The following is an 18,067-nucleotide window of genomic DNA, read 5'->3' as shown; positions in this document are numbered from 1 at the left end:
ATGCTGGGTTCATATGCAAAACTGTGGCAGACCCTTCTCAGGAAAGATGGGGTGGGCATTTATAACTAATGGGAAGAGAAAGAAGTAAATAACATTTGTTTACAGAGACCCACTCCTCTCTACTGTGCTCCCCACCTCTCTCCTCCCAAAGGGAGAATTAAATTCAGTGATTATGCAGCTGAGCCCAGAGTGGGGGTAACTCTGTTCTAATGATGTCACTTCCAACAGTGCCAGGAGATATAAATTTTGTTTCCCAGAAGATGCAGGAGATAGTAGCTTCTGGGCAAACAGTGACTGGAGCAATAAATATTGGCAGAGCAAAGAGACCTTTAATGGAAAGGCTCTAGGAACCTGCAGAAGCTAGGGTTTTAAATCCTAAACCAGGGAGGGATTTAGTACTTTAAATCAGAAGATAGATTACATCAGAAGCAAAATAAATAATTGCAAAGCCGAGTTGAAGGAACCAAAGTATTGAATAAAATCTCATCCAACAATTGTGGTCAGAAACCAAGAAAATGAAATCACAAGGACAAGTGCAGGCTAAAGACATGTAGGAAGAAAATGATGGCTCTAGATGAGAGTGGGGGCGACCTATCTAGGAGAAGGTAATGTTCCTCTCCCAAAGATCCAAGGCTTAGAGTAAACATCAGGTAGATCATGCAAAAACAACATTGGACAATGAATTTAAGAATGGGGTTAAGTGACTTGCCCAAGGTCACACAGCTAGGCAATTATTAAGTATCTGAGGTCAAATTTGAACTCAAATCCTCCTGATTCCAGGGCTGGTGCTCTATCCACTGTGCCACCAAGCTGCCCCAAGGTAACTGCTTTTACCAGAAGGGACCTTGGAGATTACCAAGTCCTACATTCATTTTATAGAGGGAATTGGTGCCCAAGAATGGAAGTGATTTTTCCAGAGACACATGGGAGTCAGGTTGCAGGCCAGACTTTGAGCCAGAACATCTGAGATTGAATCTTGGATCTGATATTGACTACCTATGTGACTGACTCATGGCAAGATCATTTAGGAAAAAAATAGCATTTAAGGTTTCTAACTTTCAGGGTTGTTGTGAAGAAAAGAGAAGTCTCAGAAGATAGCCGCAGAGGAAGATTTAAATTGTTGTCAAATTTGCTGTAAACTTCAAAATTAGAAAAATTCCACTTTCAACAAAAATATACTGTGGAGTGATTTCTACAAAATTTAAAATGACAGCACAGAATTACTTGGATCTGTTCCTAAGGAAAAATCCAGATAAGATGAGATCTATTTCAAAGTCAATCAGTCAGAGTACATAATGAAAAAAAGAAAAGTGGATAGGCATTCCAGCTGGTATCTGGTAACCCAGCCCTTAGAGTATTCCAGCTAGTTCCAAAGGTCCACCTCAAAAGGAATGTTCTGGCATGAATACCTCAGTTAACTTTACCTTACCAGCCAAGTCTGAAGACCATTGTCCTATTGGTCTGGTTTCAAGCTGCAGATTAGAGTCAGATCCTCCTCTATTCAGAGGGCTTCCTGGAAAGACATTTTTAGTTTTTTGGCCAATGAGTTAATTCAGTTCTGCTCAGGATGGCCCTAATAAATCCCTGGATGTTCCTGAGTGTCCTCAAATTCACAATTGTACACAAGAAAAAGTCTGATAGATCTGTTAGGGCTATCCACATCCAGAGGGAAAAAACTGTGAATTCTGAATCCAGAGCAAAGTATATTCACTTTTTGAAACTTCTTTCATGTTTTTTTTCTTTCTAACTCAGGGTTTTTTCCCCTTTAGTTCTAATTCCTCTTTTATGACAGAACTAATATAGAAATATGTTAAACATATACAATATTGTATATGAACAACTTTTTACCAGATTGTTTACTGCCATGGGAAGGGAAGAATTGGTAGAGTGATGAATGTTGAAAATTGCCTTTGCAAGTAATTGGAAAAATAAAAGAAAGTTTAAAAAAAGAAAAAAAGTCCTCATAATCTAGAGTTAAAGGTAGCCTCCTAATGGTACCTAACCTATTATTGAACTGAAAATCCAAGTATTCCTTAAGGCCTGAACCACAGACAAGTATGCTGTGGAAAAGGAATGGGAAGAGATCTTTGCCAAGGGGTATTGCTGCTGTTGTTCATTATGCTGATGTGGTTCATCATTCTTTATGACCCCTTTAGGAGCATTCTTGGCAAAGATGCTGAAGTGGTTTGCCATTTTCTTCTCCAACTCTTTTTTACACATGAGGAAACTGAGGCAAACAGGGTTAAGAGACTTGCCTAGGGTCACACAGTTAATAAGTGTCTGATTCAGGATTTGAATTCAGATCTTCCTGACTCTAGGTCTAGTTCTCTATCTACTAGACTAAGCATCTGCCCTTCCAAGGGCATCATTACTCCCACCCCAATGTGACTGGGCATTTTTTGCAATTGCTAATCTAATTCTAAGCACCATAAATAAAAAGAATAATTTGAAAGTTGTTCAGTGGAGATATGGAAGGATGATGATGATGACGATAGCTAGTATTTATGTTATACTTTAAAGTTTACAGGGTTCTTTATTAATGCTATCTCATTTTCTCTTCCCAGTTACCCTGGGAGGAAAGTTCTATTATCCACATTTTACAGATGAGGAAACTAAGACAGAGAGAGAAGTTAAGTGACTTGTTCAGGGCAATATCATTAGTCTGAGGCTTAACTTGACTTGTTTTCCAGTCTGCAGGCCCAGAGTTCTATTTTGTCATTCAAAAGACTGAGAAATATTACCTGGGAGAAAAGGTGCAACTTGAACTAACTGGGATTAGTCAGCGTGGAGTAAGAAAGTTGATGGGCAGTTTCATAATAGCCCTGAAGTCTATGGAGAGTCATTATACCAAGAGAGTGAGCAGCTATACTCCAGTTTCAGCAAGAACAAATAAAAGGAAATGGGCTTAAATTCAGGCCAAAGGATTTAAATGATGCCCTGGCATCCTCAGTTCCTTTTCATGGCCATTCATTCACCTTCCCTCCCGTCCCTCATCCTTTTTTTTTTATAACTTGCTAATTCACTTTCTCCCATCTTCTTAGTTTTTTCCTCATTCTCTTTGCAGCCTCACTTCCTTCCCTCTTGTGTGTGTGTGTTACTATAGCAACCAGGCACCTGCCTCCAGGGGACCAATGACCCAACATCCAGGAGTAAAGAACAAGTATCATATGGCAAGTAAAATAAATCTAAAGCCCAGTTGATTGAACTAGCTATTAAAACCACAGCATTCTATAAAACCGGATCCAACTGTGGTCAGAGACCAATAAAATAAAACAGCAAGGACAAAAAGTACAAGTACAAGAAAATGAACCATATCCAAAGACAAAAAGTGACAGTCAACCCCAAGGTCAGAGAGGTAACCAGTTAATACTGAAATAACAGCAGCGAAGTGCATGCAATATACTAGAAAACTTTATTTCATTTTGTTATTTTCTTGAAATTTTTCTGAATACTGCCTGAAATGCCTGTGTTTAGAATTTGGAGTCAGAGAACCTAGGCTTATGTTCTTATTTACTTCAACTCTTTGGACTTCAGTTTCCTAATTTGTAAAGTGAGAGGATTGGACCAGGTACTTCTAGTTCTAAATCCTGTTAACTTGAATAAAACCAAACCTTTCATCACTTATCAATATGAGGACTGATTTTATAAATTCTGGGAGTGATAGAAATAATTCTTGCCTTTTTCTTTTAACTGATTAAAAAGGAACAGTATTGGCTATTTTGACAAAGGCTTCACAAGGAAATAAGTTCAGACTTTGTAACAGTGGTTGCCTTGTGAGATAGCCAATTTCCTATCTCTGGAAATATCTTTTTTTTTTTTTTTTTGGTTTTTGCAAGGCAGTGGGGTTAAGTGACTTGCCCAAGGTTGCACAGTTAGGTAATGATTAAGTATCTAAAGTCAGATTTGAACTCAAGTCCTCCTGACTCCAGGGTCAGTGCTTTATCCACTGTACCATCTAATTGCCCCCTCTCTGGGAATATCTAACCAGAGACTGGATGAAGACCTGGCAGGGATGTGGTAGATAAAGTCTATTACTGGGAAGGACTGGAGACTAAATGACCTCTATTACCCCTGGGGTGAAGAGAGCTAGATTTGGAGTCAGAATACATATTTGAATTCCAACTCTGCCTCTTAAAACCCATATGAGCTTAGTTTAAGTCATTTTACCTCAATGGGCCTCAATTTCCTCATCTGTAAAATGGAAGAAGGGGTTATATACTTAATGATCTCTTAAATCTCTTCCTGAACCAAGATTCTGTGATTGTTGGCACATATGTTACTGCTCAGTTGACAATCTGTCCCGTCTTTCTGTGAACAGCTTGAGATGGAAATTGAAATTCCACGTCTCAGCAAGTTGGATTGCTATGATCTGAAAGTCATCTAACAATACCAATACCAAAGAAAAGAATTTATTATTAACCTAATGTGTGTCCCCCTATGAGTTTATTAAGCCCCTACTATGTGATAAGTGGAACTACAAAGAAAGGCAAAAAATGGCCCCTGCTTTCGAAGAGCTCTAAGTTCAAAGGGAGCAATGACAAGGAAACTATTGTGGACAAATGAGATATGGATAATATAAAATGGAGATCTTTGAGGAAAGGCAGTAAAATTAAGGAGAATTGATTGGGAAAGGCCTCTTGCAGAAGGTGAGGTTTTAGCTGAGACTTGACGGAAACTAAGGAAGCCAGGAGAGAGTGATGAGAAGGATGAGCATTCCAGGCCTTGGAGACAGGCAAGGACTTGGAGATGGGAGTATCTTCTGTGGGAAGGAACAAGGCCTTGCTTGAATCTTAAAGTATATGAAGGGGAGAAGAAAAAAGAAGACTGGAAAGGTAGGAAGTGGCCAAGTTATGAAAAGCTTTAAAAGTCAAATGGGCTTTTATATTTGATCCTGGATCCCCCATTAGAGAGAGAATGAATTAGGTAGATCTGCCTAAAGGAAGATCACTTTGACAGCTAAATGGAGGATGAACTGGAATGGAGAACAACTTAAGACAGGGAGATTAAGTAGACTTTTGCAATAGTCTAGTAATGAGGTGATCAGACCTGCCCCAGACTGGAAGCAGTGTCAGAAGAGCTAGGGTTGTATTTGAGAGATGTTATGGAGATAGAAACAGCACTTAGCCACTGATTAAATATTGGGGAAGGGAGGGAGGAGTTAAAGATGACACCAAAAGCTTCCTCTTTTCACCTCATTCCTTTAGATTGGGAGCCTGGATGACTAGGAGGAGGATGGTACCCTCCACACCAAGGATGTAAGGAAGAAGAGAGGGTTTGGGAAAAATATGAGGTCCATTTTGGACATGTTGAGTTTAGTGTCTGCAGGATATCCAGTTAATGTCTAATACATGCAAAACTGGAGAGAGTTTAGGGCCAAACTGACCTGAAAAACTTCTACATTGAGGGAACTATTGACTATAAGGGAGCTGATAAAGTGAAATAGTATAGAGGGAGAAGGGAAGAAACAGAAGGAGGCAGAGTCTTGAGGGGTATCCGTGATTAGACAGCGATGAAGATCCAGCTAAAGAGATTGAGAAACAACATGATAAAGGGAGGAGAAAACTCATAGAGGATTGTAACAAAAACCCAGAGAGAAGAGAATATAAACACCCAAAGGATGTTTGACAGTGTCAAAGGGAAGGATAGTGAATTCATCTAGCTAGATCTCCAGTAGGTCACTGATATTTGAGATCCCCTCCCACTCTCAAACTCTCTGTGTTCTGAGTTTCTAAAGCACAAGTTGTCCTGGTATTTTAACCATATCCTGTGTTCTTTTCCTGGGATTGCTTTATGGTTTTACAGTTACTCTTTTATTGCTTGTACTGAATGTTGCCTGATGCACTCCCTCACCCCCACCCCTGATCTATGTATCTCTCCTGGTCCTACATAGTGGTATTATATGTCCCAACCTCTTCTGTTGTCCCCATATGTCTACCTGCTACCATTATTGAGAGAATTCTCAGAAGACAAGCTACCTACAGATCCAGTCACATTCCACATCAGCCATAAAGAGGAAGGCCAAATGGTAAAAGCTATTATTTGAGAGAATCAAGTGCCTAAAGCTCAGTTGTACAATCTTTTGAGGATCTGACTAGAAAGACCTCAGCTAAATGCAGTTGGTCTCTGAACCTAGGATTTATAGAGATCAAAGGATAGTTTTGTTGTCATTCAGCTATGTCTGATTTCACATTACCCCATTTTAGGGTTTTCTTGGCAAAAATACCAGAGTGGTTTGCTATTTCCTCCTCCAACTCATTTTACAGATGAGGAAACTGAGGCAAATAGGGTCAAGTGACTTGCTCAGGGTCACATAGCTAGTAAGTGTTGGGAGTCAAGTTTGAACTCATGAAAATAAATCTTCTGTCATTGTGCCACTTAGCTGCTTCTACCTGACTGAAAAAATCTAGGCAGACTCCATAGACAACTCTGAGAACTACTGAAAGAGCCCAGAGTTATTTCATTTATATAATATATTCCTGAAAAGTTGCATGTAATCAAATTTGTAAAAACTGAGTCAAAATCCAAATATTCTAAGGGAACTTAAAATCCAAAGGAAACAGGGGGCAGTTTGGTGGCACAGTGAATAGAGCTCCCCTGGAGTCAAGAGGACCTGACTGGGTGACCTTGCCTAGCTGGGTGACCTTGTCCCAATCACTTAACCCCAAAATAAAGTTTTAAAAAAAATTTCAAAGGGTACCTGAACCAAATAACTCAAATAATCCTTAACTCATTCGTTTCATTTAAATGGACTGAAAGCTCAATAAGACCCAATAATAATTTTTGTCCATTTTTAAAAAAGACCATGACATCAGGGAAGTGATGCCATGACAAACATGTGAATTGGAGTGATGCCATGACAAACATGTGAATTGGATTTGAGTGAGAGGAATGCTGTACAAAGTCACCAGCTTCACTTACTCCTCCAGAGCCATCTTAGGTCCAGTGGCCAGATATAACCAGGATGACTGGAGATGGTCCTGGATGGGAGGCAAAATCACAGCTAGTAAGGGTCAAGTGTCTGAGGCCAGACTCAAACTTGAGCCCTCCTGACTCCAAGGCTCCTTCCACTGCACCACCTAACTGCCCATGACATAATCATGTGATTTAGGAGCTGCTATCACAGGTAATACAATCATGGACTGCTTTAAGAGAAGCATAGATTGGGGGCAGCTAGGTGGCACAGTGGATAAAGCACAGGCCCTGGAGTCAGGAGTACCTGGGTTCAAATCTGGTCTCAGACACTTAATAATTACCTAGCTGTGTGGCCTTGGGCAAGCCACTTAACCCCATTTGCCTTGCAAAAACCTAAAAAAAAAAAGAGAGAGAGAGAGAAGCATAGATTCTAGAAATAAGGAAATGATAGTATCTTTGTATTCTGCCCTTGATCAGATCACACATCTGGAATGTCATCTTCACTTCTGAGTCCACCAGTTTAGGAAGGACATTGCTAATCTGGGGAATGTGTAAATGGTAAATGTTAAAGACCTGTGTCTATCAGGTATATCCATAGTTAAAGGTGAAGAAGAGAAGTATTGGAAGGACTGTGATGGTGATGAGCTATCAGAATTATTTGTGTGGGCCCCAATGGGTAATCCTCATAATGAAAGATAGGTGCTAATGCTATATCATCTTCTCTTTTGCATTTAAAGAAATTGTGAAAGATAGAGGTTAAGTAATTTGCCCAAGGGCACACAGCAAGTATCTGAGGACAGATTTGAACTCAGATCTTCCTGATTTCATTTTTCTACTGCACCACTAGCTATCTACTTTGGCATATTATAATAATCGGATTTTCCCCACCAGAACTGCAGTATTTCAGTGTAAGAAGGGACCCCAGTAGCTATTTAGCCTAACCCACACCTAAAAAAGAACTTTTGGAATTTGGAAGAATGGTCTATATACATATATATGTAAATATATATATATATATATATATATATATATGCATATGTATGTATGATGGCTATTCAGTTCTCTTCCAGTTCTGACACTGTAGAATTCTACTAAAGTTTTAATTTCATTTATTACTTTTCTAAAAGCTGGACTTGCATGTAACTATATAATTCCCTTCCCCCTTTTCTCTCATGATAAATAATTAAAATGATTAAAATTATCTGAACATGTCACATCCCATTTTGTATACTTTTAAGGTTTACTATCATTTAATTCAAATAATATTTATTAAATATCTACAGTGTGGAGAAACTATAAAAGATACAAAGATAGTCTCTGCTCTGCCCTAAGAGAGTTTACATTCCAATAAGGGAGATAATAAATTAAAACAAGTAAATATAATAAACAGGAGAGAGTAATATTATTACGTGTAAGAAAAGTCAAGATGCAATAGAAATTCAATTGAGTTAGAGATCACTTTCCAGATGATGGAGTCAGGGCGGATTTATTACAGGAATGGGTGTGTCAGTTAGACCTTGAAGGATGAGTAGATTCTGAGAGGAGGGCAATGTCATTGTCTGAGGAATAATAAAAACATTAGCACTTTTTAGATGAAGGTAATTGTATGAGTGAGGCATATCTATGGAAAAATTTATGGTAAGGTCAGGGATTAGTAAGTAAGCCAACTTGATTGGAATAGAAAGTACTTGAAAAGAAATAGCGGGTGATAAGCCTGGAAAAAGGGTAGGAAAAGATAATAGAGAAGTAAGCCAAGAAGTTTGAACTTTGTTCTCTAGGTAGTGTGTAGCTATTAATATTTTTTGAGCAGGTAGTTGATATGATTAGATTGTACTTTAAGAAGATCAATCTGACAACATTATATAGGATTGGATAGAGGACAACCTGCCTGCAGGAGGAACAGTTCAGAGGCCATTGCAATAGTTCAAGCAATAGATAATGCATTTTTTTAAGTAGTTTTGTTCATGGTGGTTGGAACGGAAAGATAAGAACCAACATGAGAAGCAGGAACCACATAGGAAGAATGGACAAAACTTTATAGCATATAAAAAACAAAGGAAAAGAAGGAGTGAAAAATCACCCCAAGACTTTGAGTCTAATTGACCATAGGCTGGTTCCTTGAATGGAAACAAGATCAGAAAAATGAATTAGATGGGAAGAGGTGAATGAGATGCTAATCACCTTGGCAAAACAAAATGGCTTTATTTGATCAGAACAGTCCTTTGTCCTTTTCTCAATGTAGGTGGATAAATTATTTGAAGATAGGGACTGTTTTGGGTGTTGCCTATATCTTCAGATCCTAGGATAGGGCTTTACACAATTTTTGACCCCTTTGTTCAGTCCTGTTTGACTCTTTGTGACCCAATTTGGGTACTGAAATGGTTTTCCATTTCCTTCTCCAGCTCATTTTACAAACAAAGAAATTGAGGCAAACACAGAGGTTAGGTCATTGCGGAGGATCACACAGTCTCTGAGGCTAGATCTGAATTCATGAGGACTCCTCTCTTCAGGCACAGTGCTCTACCCACTGTGCCACCTAGCTGCCCTTTTATATATTTAACAGATACTAATCAGATTGGTTTAGATCAGATTGGGCTGGTTTAGAAGGTAATTCTTGCTTTCATAGCTCTCTAATCCATTGTGTCCTCTTTTTGGATACAAAAAAATTCTGTCTCCTTTGAAAAGGGCAGGAATTTTCAAGGGGAACCATAGTCTTGGAATCTTATCTTATGGTACACAGAACTCTTCTGTAGGCCTAGGAGATTTGAAACAAAGCCCAAGTGGTTGTTTTCCTCCTCTGAAAGACAACACTAGGCCAGAGAACCACTTTATGGAAGTATAACATATCAGTAACAAAGGAGGGAAGAGAGTTCAGTTAGAAAATGAAATCTGGGAGCAGATTGGCTTGTCATCTTGGTAAGAGGGTGACAGTGCTGTCTTAGAAATAATAACATTATCCCAGTCCATTGAACATAGTAGGAACAAGGAAATTCTGTAGAATGAGTGAATCATTGAACAAATGGAATAATAAAATATTTTATAGTTACAAAACACTTTTTTTTGTTTTTTTATAAGGCAGTGGGGTTAGGTGACTTACTCAAGGTCACACAGCTAAATAAGTATTAAGTGTCTGAGGTCACACTTGAACTCAGGTCCTCTTAACTCTAGGGCCAGTGCTCTATCCACTGCACCACCTAGATGCCCCTAAAACACTTCTAAAAGTAATGAAACTATTGGAGATTAGGGATTGCATCAGATAAGTAATAATAATAATAATACCTTTGTGGTATATAAAACACTCAAATATTACTATTTTTATCCTTTTTAGGATTGAAGAAGGGCTCAGAGACACTAAGGAACTGTACCTATAGTCACAAAACTGTCAGTGTGGAGCTGGGACTATAATCCAAGTCATTTTAACTTGAAATGTTGCATTCTAGACAGAAAGGGCAAGGGAAATTGAGGTTGGAAGGGAGGCTGAAGAGTAGGAGGAATTAGAAAGAGGGATGCCATTTAACTGAATTTTATACACCTAATAATTTTAACTGTGGATCACAGAGCTTGAGTCAGTTGGAAGACACCTCAGAGACCATCCAGATCAACTTCATCATTTTCCAGAGAAGCAAAAGAAGGGAGAGGGATCAAGGAAGTTAGCTGATTTGTTCAAAGTTACATAGGATGCAGGATATCAGTAGGTGGAAAATAATCACAATTTTGTGTGTGTGTGTGTGTGTGTGTGTGTGTGTGTGTGTGTGTGTGTGTGTGTGTGTTTGCAGTATAGTACAAACCACCATTTCTTAAAATGAGGTTAAATGGCATCCACTCACATAGGTATGAAATCCAAATTGAGTGAATTACTGGCTCATCACATTGTGATAAGGAAAGACAACCCCCTTAGGCCAGGAGAGGCTAACAATCATGTAAGAATTTAACTTAGCCAAGCAAATGAAGTAATCAAAATGTGAATATTTTAAAAAACTGAGTGTCAATTTGAATAGGACTGAAAGCCATTCTGAGTCTATAAATCATAGGAATTGGGGCGGCTAGGTGGCGCAATGGATAGAGCACTGGCCCTGGAGTCAGAAGGACCTGATTTCAAATCTGGCCTCAGACTCAGACACTTAATGATTACCTAGCTGTATGGCCTTAGGGAAGTCACTTAACCCCATTGCCTTGCAAAAGTAAAAAAAATTTTAAGAAACATAAAAAAACAAATCATAGGAATTCAAAGTAGAATATAGAACACTTAGAGATATATGAACATAATATCAATATGTAATATATAATATATTGATATATTATAATAATAATACAATATAGCATTTAAGTATTAAGTGATCTATCATAAACAATATATTCTGCATCAGTATAATATGTATTAATATAGTAATACAATATTTTAATATAGCATCTATGTAGATATATCTCATATCTACGTTATAGATGCACTCATGTATATATGTATATACACACATATATATATCTTGCAAGTTAGGTACAGAATTTTCCCATTTTTTAGATGAGGAAACTAGGATTCAGGAGGTCAAGAGACTTGCTCATGATAACACAGCTAATAAGAATAATTTGAGTGTGGGCGAGTGGGAGTGGGAGCTTGTGGTCTCTTTTACGATTAGAATTTTAAAGTTTCATACCTTGAATTTCATGTAATCCAGGATCACAGAATCACAGAATTTCAGTATTAGAAGGACTCTCAGAGGCAAACTAATTCAACCCTTATATGAAAGAAAATTCCCTTATGATACACCTAAACAAACAGTCAAGCAGTTTCTGCTCAAAGACTCACCCAATGGGACCCCACTACCTCCTGTACCCATTTACTCCTCCTGTATTCAATTAGAAAGTTCTAATTGTCAAGGAGTTTTACCATATAAAGAGCAGAGATCAACTTTTCATTACTCCCATTCATTACTTTTAGCTCCTCCCTCTAGAGTGAAGCCAAATAAATATATTCCTTTCTCCATATATCAGTCTTTAAAAAAACAAAAAAACAAAAAAACCCCATGAGAACAATCATGTACCTTGCTTGGACTTCTATCTGTTCTCCAGACAAAACCTTGGTTCCTTCAATTAATTCTCCAGTGGTAAAATCTCTACTCTTGCCACTATCCTGGTCCTTGCATGAGCTTCAGTTTATCGATGTCTTTTCTAAAATATGACACCTAGATGTGAACTGCCCAGGTACAATATAATAGGATTATTATTGTGCTGGACCATATGCCCCTCAATGAATTAGCTTACTTGGCTGCCATGCCACATTATTAACTTATACTGAGTTTGCACATGGCCAGATCTTTTTTACAGTGTCAAAATTAACTTCTCCCACTATCTGCGTACTTAGTTGATTTTTTGAGCCCAAGTATAGAACTTTATATTCATTCCTACTGTTTCGTCATTGTTCTGGTTTGTTGAGATGTTTTTGGATATTCTGATCCTGACATACAAAGTCATCGATATTACTTCTGCAAATTTTCATTAAGTGTATCAACAGCTTCAAAAATTTCTCCCATAAAGTCTGTAGATATTATAATTGTTCCTGAAAGAGACAATGGAATCTTAAGGAAAGACACTTTAATGCCAATTCCTTAAGAGAACCTGTGAGAAGATGTCACTGAACAAGTCAAGTACCCTCCTTGAGATGACTTTAAAACCATGTTCCAAAAAGAAATTGAAATGGTGAGATTCTAGGGATGGCCATATCAGGCAGGTAGATGAAAAAGGATAGAGGAGTTTGTCGGAGTTGGAAGGTCAATTTGCAACTGAGTCTGTCATTTCATAGATGTCTCATAGAATAATGAAGTGGGTGAGGTGAGAGAAGATCATGAGGCTTATAGTTAGAATAATGATCTGGAAATTAATAGCAACAAGTTTGTAGAGAGGGTGGTATAATGAGATTGAATGGATTTGAAAAGAGTAAACGTGGGATGAGGGTGAGGACAGTAAACAGACATCATGGTATAATGGATAGAATTCCAGACAGAGGGGTTATGCATGTGACTCTGCAAAATCTCTAAGACTCAGTTCACCATGTGTGAAAGGGGTGTGTGTATGCATGGAGGAATAATGACAGTCTCCATACTGGTCATGAGTCTCAGATGAGATGGTGGCTACAAGCAATGGACAAACCTAAAAAGGGTTAAAAAGAACTTTTAAGTTTTGGGGGATTTTTAAAGATTGCCTTTAGACTTTTGGAATACCCTAAGTCTGTTAGGTAGTCGTAGTAATAGTAACAGAAGAAAGGTCTTGACACAAACAATAAGGAACAAACAGCTTGTCCACACTTTCTCCTGATGCTTGTCCTTCATTCTCAAAGAAGACTATGACATCAGGGAGGTGATGACATGACAAGCATATATATTGGATTTGAGTGAGGGAGGACTATGCTAAATCATCAACAGTCAGATATGAACCAGAAGAGATGGCCCGGGATGCGAGACAATCAGAGTTAAGTGACTTTTCCAAGGTTACACAGTTGGTGAGTAACAATTATCTGAGGCTCAATTTGAACTCCCATCTTCCTGACTTCAAGGCCAGTGCTCTATCCACTGCACCATTCACATTTTCCTCTAATTTTTCATTCTTTTGATATTGTTTTATTATTTCTTGATTTCTTGCAAAGTCATCAGCTTCCTTTAGCTCCATTCTGCATTTGAAGGAGTTATTTTCTTCAGAGAGCTTTTTTTAATTTTCTTTGCCAGCTGGCCAATTCTGCTTCTCATTTGCCTTTTGAGTTGTTTTTTTTTCCATTTGGCCTAAACTGGTTTTTAACATGCTATTTTCTTCAGTATTTTTTTGTATCTCTTTCACCAAGTTGCTGACTTAGCTTTCATGATTTTCCTGCATCTCTCTCATTTCTCTTCCCAATTTTTCCTCTACCTCCCTTACTTGCTTTTCAAAGTCTTTTTTGAGTTCTTCTATTTCCTGAGACCATTTCCTATTTCTCTTCAAGGCTTTGGACGCAAAAGCTTTGACTCTGTCATCTTCTCAGTGTATATTTTGATCCTCCATAGGACCAAAGTAATTTTCTATGGTCGGGTTCTTTTTCTGTTGTTTGCTCATTTCCTCAGCCTGTGACTGATTTATCACACTTCCAAGGTTTTGAGGTTTTTTTGGGTCCCCCCACAGGGTCCTTAATTCCTACAAGGTCTTATAAGAGGCTCTGATTTTCCTCTTGCCTGTGCTCTGGTCTGTGGATGACCACAGACCCTCCCCTCTACCCTGGAGCTGTGAGAAGGATCCCTGCTCCACAATGGCTGTGTGGGGGCCCAGACTGCAACTTGCATCTCAGTGTGGGCAAACAGCAGAGTCTTACCCCAAGAGTAGCAGCGATACCTCTACAGTCTCTCCCTACCCCCTTACCCTGTGTGGACTGAGCACTCTGGAAGTGCTGGGTAGCTCCGCTGTTTCCCACGGCAGGTTCTCACCGCAGGGCTGCTCTGAGATCAGCGCTCTGTGGGGATCACCCTGGCAGGTCAGAGTTCTCTCACGGCCCCTTCAAGCTATCCCTGGTGATCCTTGGACCAACAGGTCTGGAAACCACCCCATCTGCCACAGACCCAGGAGCCCAGGGACCCAGGCACCCAACAGGCTATTCCTTGAAGACTGGAGCAGGTATGCTCTGGCCTGGCTGCACTGTGGTTCTTTCCAACCCCCAGTTCTGGTGAAACAGATCTTTCTTGCAGTTCTTCTAAGCTGTCTTGGACTGGGAAATTGTAATCCTCAGTCTTTCTGTGGGTTCTGCCCCTCTAAATTTTGGTTTTTTGAGGAACGGGTTTCTGGGATTTCCTGCCCTCACACTGCCTTCTTGGCTCTGCCCTGCCCTATATTTTCTCCCAATTCTGTGAGGGAGTAAATGAAGAAATGACCATGAGTCAAAGGTGTTAAGGGGTCTGCTATCCTTGCAACACAATCAGTTTATAACTAAGTCAAAGAGATAGGAGGAATGCCAGTTGCAATGATGGAGGATGGCAAAGGAGATTGTTGACAGTAGACAAGGGATTCTCAAGGACTTGGTGGAATGTGTGAGGTGAGGAGTGACCCATGCCAGAACCTGACAAGAATAGGACTGAAGCTTCAGAAATGGGTCCTATAGGGGCGGCTAGACCCCGTAGTCAGGAGGACCTGAGTTCAGGTCCAGCCTCAGACACTTAATAATTACCTAGCTGTGTGGCCTTGGGCAAGCCACTTAACCCCATTGCCTTAAATAAAATAAAATTAAAAAGAAAAGAAATTGAATGACTAGAATTGAGAAGCTATTACCAGGGGAGGTATATTGATATACTAAGATTTCTTGATAAAACAGAGAATTTGCATAGTTAATCTGACTTAGAGTTAAGATGAAATTTTGCAATCTTTGTGTTTTAGATTGAAGTTTCAGGAAGTGACATTATTTAGGGGTGCCCCTAGCTCTCTTATCAAAAAAGCCAGGACTTGGGGACACAGGGAACTTTGCTTTCTGGACGAGGTAAAGACAAAGAATTGACAAACAGAAGTTGATCCTCAATGAGGTATATTGTCTAGGCATTATCTTGATTCTTTCAAGGCAGACCAGACTGAGGATCTGAAGGTAATAATTTTAAATGGAAAAAAATAATTAAAAGAAAAAGGGAGATGTAAGTGATTGGGGGTGGGGTGGAATGGATAGAGCTAAAAAAAAGATCGACACCCATTCTGACACATTTGGCTTTGGATCCTGATGCCCCACATAATCAGAACCATAGGGGCAGTATGGTGCTTGACATGAGGAGATGGGGGTTTGCATCTTAGACACCTTGTTTACTAGCTCTTTGACCCTGAACTAATCTCTTTACTTCAGTTTTCTCATCTGTAAAATAATACTTATGCTATTGACCTCCCAGAGATGTGGGGACAGCACTTTGAAATCCTTGAAGTATACATTCATGGGGTTATTATATTCTTCAGAACTTTGGATGGATTTCCTGCCTTTGGCCTTTGCCCTCTGGTGATAATGGAGCCATTAGCCTCTTGGACTTGCTTCTAGTCTCTCACCTCTGGAACAGCTATCATGCTTTGATTAAATCAGACTATATGTCAGATTGTAGCTGTGTGCCAGGAAGGTCTCAGGAGCAGCCCCTGACTGGTCCTATTCTGGCCTGTCCTGGGTCAGAGCACATATTCCAACAATGCAGAATTCTTCCTCATTTTCCTAATAACTATTTTGGAAATTATCTTATCTACCTTTTTGTTTGTTTGTTTGTTGAGTTGCTTCCGTTATATCTGACTGCGACCTCCTTTGGGGTTTTCTTGGCAAAGATACTGGAGTGATTTGCTATTTCCTTCTTTACCATATTTGACAGATAAGGAGGGGAGGGGTAACTAGGGTTCCCAGGTTATCCAGGGGTCCCACAACCAGTTTTGTGTCTGAGGCCAGATTTGAACTTAAGAAGATGTGTCTATTTACTATGCCGCCTTCTTGCCCCATTATTGATCCTATTAAACTATAAGTTTTCAGAGGTCAGGAATCCTGATTTCAAACTGTTCTAAAAAGTAAGAAGGCCAAAGCAAGTCAGACAGGTCAATAGATCCATCATCATCAGGTTGCAAGGGTCAGAATATTATATTCATCTTTATATTGCTGACTCAGGCTGAACAATGTTTGGTCCAGAGTACCAACTAAATGAAGCCATTAGATGGCATAGTGAGTAGGGGGTGCACCTGGAAGCAGGAAGGCTCAGCTATCTGAGCTCCAATCTGGCCTCAGACATTTACTAGCTGTGTGACCCTGGGCAAGTCTCAGCCTGCATTTGCTTCAGTTTCCTCATCAGTAAAATGAGCTTGAGAAAGAAATGTCTGATCACTTCAGGATCTCTGCCAAGATAACCTCAAATGGGATCATGAAATTAGATGCAACAACAAAAAAAAAAAAAAGACTGAACAATAAATTGACTAAATGTATGTTGAATGAGTAAATGAATGAAAGGAAGAGTGCAGAACAGGAAAACACAATAACAATATAAGAAAACAAATATATTTTGAAAGATTCAAGAACTATCCATTTAGTTTCCAATATTTTGCCTCTACAAAGAGCTGTTAAACACATTTTTACGTTTGAATGTGAGTCTTTTTTCCTTTTTTTTTTCCTTTGTGGAGGGGTGGAGGAAAGTATAGACTTAGTAGCAGCATTTCTGCCAAAGGGTATGTAGAATTTCATAGCTTTTGGGGCATGGTTCCAAATTATTTTTCCAGAATAGTTGGATCAGGTCAAGGTTCCACCAATATTAATGTTCCTGCTTCCCTCCAGCATTTGTCATTTTTCCTTTTTGTCAATTTTGCTAATCTGATGAAATGCTTTCATTTTTACAGATGAGGAACTGATGTTCAAATTATCATTTATCATCAAAGCCATAACTAGGGTGTGGAAGCTAGAGTTTTGAACCAGGGTGTCAACAGGAAGGACACATTTCCTCCCCATCCACAACCCAACCCAAATTATGATTCTTTTGCTTTATAGTCTTCTCCTGGTTTTTCATAAGGCACAATTCCACTTCCTTGCCCAGACCAAGGCAACCAATCACTATGCTAGCTATCCCTGCAAACATTTCAGTTGTACAGACTGATTCTCTCTCTCTCTCTCTCTCTCTCTCTCTCTCTCTCTCTCTCTCTCTCTCTCTCTCTGCAAACGGCCAGATTAGCCGGTCTTATTATTCATTTCCCATCTTCCCCACCAATGCCACATTATTCTCTCCTGGTTCAATTGTTTTTGTGATAGATCAATAAATCAACTAATCAATATTTCTCAAGCATTTACTATATAGTAGTCACCAAGAATATTAAAAACCAAAAAGGGACAGTTCCTTCGCTTAACAAGCTAACATTTTATCAGGGAAAAAACGTGTAAACACACAAATGTATATAAAAAAAAGGCAAAGCTAATTTCAGGTTAAGGAATTTCCAGTTATGACTCTTTTTATCTTTCCTAGGAGTAGAGTGTGTTATACATAGTAGGCAACTTAATAAATGTTTGAATGAGTGGTTGAATGGATGAATGAATAAATGAAAGAATGAATGAACTAAGGTGGATTAGCAAATATAAGCACATCACAACTTTTCATCTCTAAAATGTGCTTCATAATATATCAGGGCCATAGATTAAAAAATGGAAGGGACTTTCAGGGTT

The sequence above is a fragment of the Macrotis lagotis genome, chromosome 5 (genome assembly GCF_037893015.1).
Source record: "Macrotis lagotis isolate mMagLag1 chromosome 5, bilby.v1.9.chrom.fasta, whole genome shotgun sequence".
In the NCBI taxonomy this organism is placed as follows: domain Eukaryota; kingdom Metazoa; phylum Chordata; class Mammalia; order Peramelemorphia; family Peramelidae; genus Macrotis; species Macrotis lagotis.
The sequence above is the reverse complement of the archived record's forward strand: the minus strand, read 5'-3'. Positions refer to the sequence as shown.